Raw genomic sequence first — 8461 nt, 5'->3', positions numbered from 1 at the left:
ACAACGCCACCACGGTGGCATACATCAATCATCAAGGCAGCACTCGAAGCCGCATGGCAATGAGGGAAGTATCACGGATTCTTCAGTGGGCGGAACGCCATCTGCCAGCCATATCGGCAGTATTCATTTCGGGGGTCCTAAACTAGGAAGCGGACTCTCAGTCGTCACGATGTATACGCCGGAAAGTGGAGCCTCCATCCAGAAGTATTTCAACTCCTCGTGGACAGGTGGGACCTTCCAGATGTGGACCTGATGGCGTCTCGACACAATCACAAGGTTCCGGTCTTCGGAGCAAGGACAAGGGATCCTCTAGCAGCGTTCGTGGACGCACTCGCATTTCCATGGAACTTTCAGCTGCCATACATGTTCCCTCCAGTGTCACTCCTGCCCAGAGTACTAAGGAAGTTCAAGCAAGAAGGAGGACTCCTACTTCTGATCGCTCCCGCATGGCCCAGACTGCATTGGTTCTCAGACCTTCAGGGTCTGTCAATAGAGCATCCCCTTCTACTTCCACAGCGCCCAGATCTCCTCGTTCAGGGCCCCTGTGTATGTTAGGATTTAGCCCGGTTGGCTTTGACGGCGTGGCTCTTGAAGCTTCAGTCTTGAGGGCCAAAGGATTTTCTGAGGCGGTCATTCAAACTATGTTGAAGGCCCGGAAACTGGCTTCTGCTCAGATTTACCATAGGGTCTGGAATTCCTACTTTGCTTGGTGGGCATCTAACAATCATGATGCTTACAAGTTTAGTACGGCACCCTTCTGGCCTTTCTACAATAGGGCCTGGACTTGGGCCTCCATCAAGGTACATATTTCTGCCTTGTCGGTTTGGTTCCAGAGAAAAATTGTGACTTTACCTGATGTTCACTCAGGGTGTGTTACAGATTCAACTTCCCTATGTCCCGCCTGTGGCCCCTTGGGACTTGTCGGTGGTTTTGGAGGTATTGCAAGGGTCTCCGTTTGAGCCTCTTGAATCTGCAGACCTTAAGTGGCTTTCTCTTAAGGTATTGTTTCTGCTGGCTATTGCCTCTACTAGACCGGTGTCGGATTTGGGTGCCTTGTCTTGTAGGTCACCATATCTGATTTTTCACCGTGATCGGGCGGTTCTTAGAACACGTCCCAGATATTTACCTAAGGTGGTGTCTTCTTTCCACCTTAATCAGGAGATTGTGGTTCCGGCCTTTGCCTCTCCTGAATTGTCTTCTAAAGAGCGGTCTTTGGATGTGGTACGGGCTCTCCGTATCTACGTGAAGAGAACTGCCTCCATCAGGAAGTAGGGTTCTCTCTTTGTTCTGTTTGGTTTTCACAAACGTGGCTGGTCAGATCACAAGCAGACTCTGGCCAGATGTATTAGAATGGTGATTGCACATGCTTATGTACAGGCTGGCCTTCCAGCTACTGCTACCAATAAGGCCCATTCTACTCGGTCGGTTGGACCATCTTGTGCGGCCCGCCGTGGTGCGACCCTTGAACAATTGTGCTAGGCGGCTACGTGGTCCTCAGTGAACACATTTATCAGGTTCTATGCCTTTGATACTTCCGCCTCCCAGGATGCTTCCTTTGGACGCCGGGTTCTTGTGCCCACTACAGTGCGTCCCCTCCCATAAGGAACTGCTTTAGGACATCCCCAATGTCATTCCCTGTGGAGCCCAGTGTACCCCGCAGCAGAAAAGGAGATTTATGGTAAGAACTTACCGTTGTTAAATCGCTTTCTGCGAGGTACACTGGCCTCCACAGGGCGCCCACCCTGACGCACTTAGCTTCTTTGGGTTGGTAAAGCATTAGCTGCTGACACTTTCTCCTGTCGTGAGAGTGTGGTATATGTGGCTACTAACCATCGTCGTCTCTTTTCCTGCTACTGCATTTGGCTGGTTAACAAAACTGAGCTCCTGTGCACGGAGGCGGGGTTATAGAGGAGGCGGCGCTATACATTCTGGGAACAGTCAAAGCTTTTAGCCTGTTGGTGCCTCGGATCAAGATCCTACTCTACACCCCAATGTCATTCCCTGTGGATCCCAGTGTACCTCGCAGAAAGATTTAACCACGGTAAGTTCTTACCATAAATCTAATTTTCCTTGTGTTGTTGGTGAAGTTCCTCTTGAGTGAGTGGCAGCACCTCAGCTCTTACACTGTGATATGTATTGGGAGAATGGGACCATCTGGATGTAATTAGAGTGATAGTATTACTGGAGTGGGATCGAGTCCATCATACTGTATCTGTCTGATATAATTATTACCATTTATTTATATGGCACTACGAGGGATCCACAGCACCAAACAAAGGGCCCGATTCAGACCTGACCGCTGCTGCGCGTTTTCACACAGCGGCCGATTATCTAACTACTGCGTGTGCATATGTACCACAATACACACGCAGTGCCAAACGGCGTCAGGATGGACCGAAAATTTAGATTGCAAGGCTGTTCGCGAGGTGATTGACAGGAAGCCGGCGTTTGGGGGTAGTAACTGGCCGTTTTCTGGGATGCCTAAGCGTTGTCAGGGCGGGTGTGTGACGTCCGCTCCGGCCCGATCAGCCTGATTCTATCACACTGTAGGAGTAAGTCCTGGGCTGCACACACTGGAAAAATCTGTAAACGGTTTTACAGCTGTCCGCTGACTGAGGGGAATTTTCGCACGGCGTACATATTCGATCACAACACTTCCCACTTTTCATTCCCCCTGAACGGCGACTATCTGATCGCAGGACAGTGTCATTTGCAGCACAGCGATCAGGTCTGAATCGGGCCCAAAGTTTATTAACAAATGAGCAAAACAAGAAAACCGTGACTTACAGTACAAGACAATGCAGAACACATATATATGGTGTATACACATTGCTGCATCGGGGGACAGGACACTGACATAATCATAAGGGTGGCAGAAACCGGGGGCTAGGTGCTGTTAGAGTAGAGGGAAAAGCACATGAGGGGAGAGGACCCTGCTCGTGAGAGCTTACATTCTGTAGGGGAAGGGCAGAGAGACGGGTGACACAGTTGTGGTAAACAGCATGAAGCGGAGGGTGAGGATGAGAGATGGGGTAGAAGTGATCATGTAGCAGAGGGTGAGGATGAGAGATGGGGTAGAAGTGAGCCATGTAGCAGAGGGTGAGGATGAGAGATGGGGTAGAAGTGAGCCATGTAGTAGAGGGTGAGGATGAGAGATGGGGTAGAAGTGAGCCTTGTAGCAGAGGGTGAGGATGAGAGATGGGGTAGAAGTGAGCCATGTAGTAGAGGGTTAGGATGAGAGATGGGGTAGAAGTGAGCCATGTAGTAGAGGGTTAGGATGAGAGATGGGGTAGAAGTGAGCCATGTAGTAGAGGGTTAGGATGAGAGATGGAGTAGAAGTGAGCCATGTAGTAGAGGGTTAGGATGAGAGATGGGGTAGAAGTGAGCATGTAGCAGAGGGTGAGGATGAGAGATGGGGTAGAAGTGAGCCATGTAGCAGAGGGTGAGGATGAGAGATGGGGTAGAAGTGAGCCATGTAGCAGAGGGTTAGGATGAGAGATGGGGTAGAAGTGAGCATGTAGCAGAGGGTTAGGATGAGAGATGGGGTAGAAGTGAGCCATGTAGCTGAGGGTGAGGATGAGAGATGGGGTAGAAGTGAGCCATGTAGCAGAGGGTTAGGATGAGAGATGGGGTAGAAGTGAGCCATGTAGCAGAGGGTTAGGATGAGAGATGGGGTAGAAGTGAGCCATGTAGCAGAGGGTTAGGATGAGAGATGGGGTAGAAGTGAGCCATGTAGTAGAGGGTGAGGATGAGAGATGGGGTAGAAGTGAGCCATGTAGCAGAGGGTTAGGATGAGAGATGGGGTAGAAGTGAGCCATGTAGTAGAGGGTTAGGATGAGAGATGGGGTATAAGTGAGCATATAGCAGAGGGTTAGGATGAGAGATGGGGTAGAAGTGAGCCATGTAGCAGAGGGTGAGGATGAGAGATGGGGTAGAAGTGAGCATGTAGCAGAGGGTGAGGATGAGAGATGGGGTAGAAGTGAGCCATGTAGCAGAGGGTTAGGATGAGAGATGGGGTAGAAGTGAGCATGTAGCAGAGGGTGAGGATGAGAGATGGGGTAGAAGTGAGCCATGTAGCAGAGGGTGAGGATGAGAGATGGGGTAGAAGTGAGCCATGTAGCAGAGGGTTAGGATGAGAGATGGGGTTTAAGTGAGCATGTAGCAGAGGGTTAGGATGAGAGATGGGGTAGAAGTGAGCCATGTAGCAGAGGGTTAGGATGAGAGATGGGGTATAAGTGAGCATGTAGCAGAGGGTTAGGATGAGAGATGGGGTAGAAGTGAGCCATGTAGCAGAGGGTTAGGATGAGAGATGGGGTATAAGTGAGCATGTAGCAGAGGGTGAGGATGAGAGATGGGGTAGAAGTGAGCCATGTAGCAGAGGGTTAGGATGAGAGATGGGGTATAAGTGAGCATGTAGCAGAGGGTTAGGATGAGAGATGGGGTAGAAGTGAGCCATGTAGCAGAGGGTTAGGATGAGAGACGAGGTAGAAGTGATCATGTAGCAGAGGGTTAGGATGAGAGATGGGGTAGAAGTGAGCATGTAGCAGAGGGTTAGGATGAGAGATGGGGTATAAGTGAGCATGTAGCAGAGGGTTAGGATGAGAGATGGGGTAGAAGTGAGCCATGTAGTAGAGGGTTAGGATGAGAGATGGGGTTAAGTGAGCATGTAGCAGAGGGTGAGGATGAGAGATGGGGTAGAAGTGAGCCATGTAGCAGAGGGTTAGGATGAGAGATGGGGTATAAGTGAGCATGTAGCAGAGGGTGAGGATGAGAGATGGGGTAGAAGTGAGCCATGTAGCAGAGGGTTAGTGCTGAAACACACTACCCGGCTTTTGCCGGCCGGGAAAAAGCCGGACGGCTTTTTCCCGTGCCGGCATTGTAGTTAACAGTGTGAGGGCTAGGGTCCCTTCACACTGCACGGCCCCGGCCCGGCTGCCGGGTTGCAGCCGGGTCTCACCACTGGAAGGTCCGGCGGCCGGGCGGCCGCCGGGCCGTCTTTGGAGACAGTAAACCATGTGTGTGAAGGGGAGCTTTCACACACAACGGTTTTTTCTGAAGCCGTGTCTGATGCTGCGCATGCGCACAGCATTACACACGGCTCAAAGCCGTCCTGTGTGAGCGACTCTGCCGGTTTCTCCCGGATGGCAAAAAGACGGACAAAGTTTGTCCGGCTTTTTGCCATCCGGGAGAAACCGGCCAGTGTGTTACAGCCCTTCGGATGAGAGATGGGGTATAAGTGAGCATGTAGCAGGGGGTTAGGATGAGAGATGGGGTATAAGTGAGCATGTAGCAGAGGGTTAGGATGAGAGATGGGGTAGAAGTGAGCCATGTAGCAGAGGGTTAGGATGAGAGACGAGGTAGAAGTGATCATGTAGCAGAGGGTTAGGATGAGAAATGGGGTAGAAGTGAGCCATGTAGCAGAGAGGATTAGGATGAGATATGAGGTAGAAGTGAGGCATGTACTGTAGCAGAGAGTTAGGATGAGAGATGGGGTAGAAGTGAGCCATTTAGCAGAGGGTGAGGATGAGAGATGGGGTAGAAGTGATCATGTAGCAGAGGGATAGGATGAGAGATGGAGTAGAAGTGAGCCATGTAGCAGAGGGTTATGATGAGAGACGAGGTAGAAGTGAGCCATGTAGCAGAGGGTTAGGATGAGAGACGAGGTAGAAGTGAGCCATGTAGTAGAGGGTTAGGATGAGAGATGGGGTAGAAGTGAGCATGTAGCAGAGGGTTAGGATGAGAGATGGGGTAGAAGTGAGCCATGTAGCAGAGGGTTAGGATGAGAGATGGGGTGGAAGGGAGCCATGTAGCAGAGGGTTAGGATGAGAGATGGGGTAGAAGTGAGCCATGTAGCAGAGAGGATGAGATATGAGGTAGAAGTGAGGCATGTACTGTAGCAGAGGGTTAGGATGAGAGATGGGGTAGAAGTGAGCCATGTAGCAGAGGGTGAGGATGAGAGATGGGGTAGAAGTGAGCCATGTTGCAGAGGGTTAGGATGAGAGATGGGGTAGAAGGGAGACATGGTGCAGAGGGTTAGGATGAGAGATGGGGTGAAAGGGAGCCATGTAGCAGAGGGTTAGGATGAGAGATGGGGTATAAGTGAGCATGTAGCAGAGGGTGAGGATGAGAGATGGGGTATAAGTGAGCATGTAGCAGAGTGTGAGGATGAGAGATGGGGTAAAATTGAGCCATGTAGCAGAGGGTGAGGATGAGAGATGGTGTAGAATTGAGCCATGGTGCAGAGGGTTAGGATGAGAGATGGGGTGAAAGGGAGCCATGTAGCAGAGGGTTAGGATGAGAGATGGGGTATAATTGAGCCATATAGCAGAGGGTGAGGATGAGAGATGGGGTAGAATTGAGCCATGGTGCAGAGGGTTAGGATGAGAGATGGGGTGGAAGGGAGCCATGTAGCAGAGGGTAAGTGTCATGGATCTGCCAGTCGCTTCTCCAGATTCGCCGATCTGAGAAACACCGCCTGTGACGTGGGGGTCACTTTGGACACGCAGGGTTATACAAACTCCTTAGCTGCCACCAGCAAAAGTCTAATTTAGTGTTATGCGCAAGGTACGCTTTTGCTTTTACCTGCAAAAACACTGCAATAATTAGAAAAAAATAGGTAGACATAGGCCACACAGTTTCTAAGAATCACAGAATCAGGACTAGAATTTGTAAATTTAATTCCAAGAATACTTCAAAGCTTTAGTTAGAAAAAGTGTTACAAAGATTAAGAATATTTTAAAAATACATAGAGTACAGTACAATCTCAAACAATAAAATAAAAGGAGATAATTCCAAAGCCTAGACTTACGCACAGATCTAGAATCCGGTTGTGGGGATGACACAGATGAGTTGATCGGTCCACTTCTAGCTATAGCTACATCCCGTGAAGAAAGTACAATTTCCAGTCTGTGTTTCTCGTATGTAAAACTCAGGTTGTACTCACTTCCCCCACCCTTGGGATTTTTATCCAGCTCAATGCTGGACAGGGAGGAGGATCATATGCTTTCCATATAGCTGTCCTGCAAACACAGTGGGGAGCGGGGACACAAACAGACTTTCCATTCTCTGCTTTGTTATCTGATCAAGTTGTTTGAAAAATGGGAGCTGAATGATGCAGTCTTCCACCCCTCAATCATTTATGACAGGATGAGAGACCAGAACCTCAAACATAAATTTCCTCTCCCACTTTATTGCTGGGTTTTGATCTTGTCACTACTAAACACATTTATGTCCTCATGACATAGTGGCCTGGTGAAATGCACTCTGTGATAATTTCCTGGCCCCCCTGGAGTTATGTCCACAATATTTACAACCTAGCAGGGGGAATGGCTGGGAGACCTCTTAGCCCCCCTGGGGTTATGTCAACAGGCAATTCACAGGAAACAACACCTTATATCACACACAATAGGATAAATATATTCTGGGATCCGATCATGATGGATCCTGACATCTCTACCTTCAAAATGGCGCACAAGGGTGGTGACCCACGTCACTGTCTCATCAGTGTGCTACTGACCACCTGTTCACCTTGCTACGAGAGTCATCCGCATTGCTGTGGTGTGCACCCTTTCTGTGCTGGATGGTAAATGTGTACTGTTTCAATGTGAGACTCCATCTTTAGAGTTTCCCATTATCTCCTGAAACTCTATTAAGCCATACGAGCGGATTATTTTCATAATTATTGTGACGTTTCGTCCATACAGATATGGCTGTAGTTTCTGGAGAGCCCACACAATCGCCAAGCATTCCATTCCAAAGGTGGCATAAGCCACTTCCCGGGGAGCAATTTCTTACTTAGGAAAATGATAGGATGCTCTTACCACTTCTCATTGACCCGGCTGAGCACAGGACCTAACCCATAATTAGAGGCATCAGTCTGTACTACAATCCTCCTTTTGAATTCTGAGGCCTGCAGCACAGGTGACTGAGCTAACGCAGATTTCAGTACTAGAAAGGCCTCACAGTCCTCTGTCCAACTGAACACCTGGGGAAACTTCTTTTTGGTTAAGTCTGATAGTGGTTTGGCTAGCGTGCTGTAGTGGGGTACATAATTCCGGTAATACCCTGCAGTATCTAGTAATGACATGACCTGCTTTTTAGTCTTGGGGGTAGGCCACTCAGTTATAGCCTCCACTTTGCCTAGCTCAGGATGAAGGGTACCCCCTCCAACACGGTGCCCTAGATATTGCACCTCACTCAGCCTAAGCTGGCACTTCTCTGGCCCCAGTGATTTTACCTAACACACTACTCAGATGGATCAGGTGGTCCTCCCAGGTCTGACTGAACACCACAATGTCATCCAGGTTGGGAATTGCGCCTCCCTCCTGGCCTTCCAGCAGGTCATTAACTAGGCGCTGAAAGGACGCAGGGGTTACATCACAGCTTTTCTGGGCTGCTGCCTTCCTTGTCAGGATTGCTAGCACAGGAGTTGCCTGGGATACCGGTATAGTATTCTCCCCAA

Source organism: Pseudophryne corroboree, unplaced genomic scaffold (assembly GCF_028390025.1).
Source record: "Pseudophryne corroboree isolate aPseCor3 unplaced genomic scaffold, aPseCor3.hap2 scaffold_749, whole genome shotgun sequence".
In the NCBI taxonomy this organism is placed as follows: domain Eukaryota; kingdom Metazoa; phylum Chordata; class Amphibia; order Anura; family Myobatrachidae; genus Pseudophryne; species Pseudophryne corroboree.
This window is presented reverse-complemented; position numbering follows the sequence as displayed.